Here is a 1,705-nt window from a genome sequence, read left to right as displayed (position 1 = left end):
GCAGGGGGGAGTGTTGAAATGGCAAGCAACCAGAAGCTCAGGGTCATGCTTTCGGCCTGAGCAGAGGTGTTCCACCTAATCTGCGTTTGGTCTCTCCAGTTTAGAGGAGACCGCATTGTGAGCAGTGAATACAGTATACATAATTGAAAGAAGTACAAGTAAATCGCTGCTTCACCTAAAAGGAGTGTTTGGGGCTTTAGCTAATGAGCAGAGAGGAGGGAAAAGGGCAGTGATTATATCTCCTGCGATTGCATGGGAAGGTGCCTTGGGAAGGGGACAAGGTATCGGGGGTAATGGAGGAGTGGACCAGGGTGTCACGGAGGGGACAATCCCTTCACAATGTTGACAGGGGATGGGAGGATGCGTTTGGTGGTGGCATCACGCTGGAGGTGCAGGAAATGGTGGAGGATGATCCTTTGGATGTGGAGGCAGGTGGGGTGGAAAGTGAGGACAAGGGGCACCCTGTCGCAGTTCTGGGAGGGAGGGGAAGGGGGCAGGCAGAGGTTGAGAGTCCTGTCAACTACACTGGGAGGGGGCGGGGGGGGGAGTAGTTGAAATCTGGTGATGTTGTTGAATTTAATTTCAAACACTCCTTGAACTCTCTGCTGATGAAGACTGAAAAAGGGAAGAACAACCACACAACAAGGGTCTCAAATCCAAGGCCCTGAGATTAAAAGTCTCATGCTCTCCCAACTGAGCTAACAAGGCCTGATACAGTACTTCGACTCTGTCTGTTATTGGACGGATGCAGCTGTTGGCTCCACCCCAAGGGCGGGAATTTGTTCCACCAACTATGAAGCAGTTTCCTATCAATTCCCCAGATTATCAGTAAATCCACTTCCAGAAGCCCCAAAGTGTCATATATTCCTCTCACTCATCAATAATAAAACTGAAATCTTTTTACCTTCCAAATTCTGCCATCCATTTTGTCAGTATTTATTTCTCTCTCCTTTTTATTTAGTTCATGCATTTCTTCAGAATTTTTTTTTCAATTATATCTGAGGGAAGAAATGAACAGATCTGGCAGCTCAAAACTGGGCATCCATGAGGCACTGTGGGCCATCAGCAGCAGCAGAATTGTATTTAAACACAATGTGTTACCTCATGGCCTGACATATCCCTCACTCTACCATTACCATCAAGCCAAGGGAGCAATAGTGGTTCAATGAAGTGTGCAGGAGGGCATGTCAGGAGCAGCACCAAGCAGACCTAAAAATGAGTGAAGCTACAACACAGGACTACTTGCATGTCATATAGCGGAAGCAGCATGCAATAGACAGAGCTGAGTGATCTCACAACCAACAGATCAGATCAAAGCTCTGCAGTCCTGCCACATCCAGTCCTGAATGGTGGTGGATAATTAAATAATTACCAGGAGGACGAGGCTCCACAAATATCCCCATCCTTAATGATAGGGGAGACCAGTATATCAGTGCAAAATACAAGGTTGAATCATTTGCAACCATCTTCAGCCAGAAGTGCCAAGTAGATGATCAATCTCGGCCTCCTCCTGAGGTCCCCAGCATCACAGGTGCCAATCTTCAGCTAAATCCACTTCACTCCACATGATATCAGTGGCGCAGTGGTTAGCACTGCAGCCTCACAGCTCCAGCGACCCGGGTTCAATTCTGGGTACTGCCTGTGTGGAGTTTGCAAGTTCTCCCTGTGTCTGCGTGGGTTTCCTCCGGGTGCTCCGGTTTCCTCC

This window comes from Heterodontus francisci, unplaced genomic scaffold (genome assembly GCF_036365525.1).
Source record: "Heterodontus francisci isolate sHetFra1 unplaced genomic scaffold, sHetFra1.hap1 HAP1_SCAFFOLD_75, whole genome shotgun sequence".
Taxonomy (NCBI): domain Eukaryota; kingdom Metazoa; phylum Chordata; class Chondrichthyes; order Heterodontiformes; family Heterodontidae; genus Heterodontus; species Heterodontus francisci.
The sequence above is the reverse complement of the archived record's forward strand: the minus strand, read 5'-3'. Positions refer to the sequence as shown.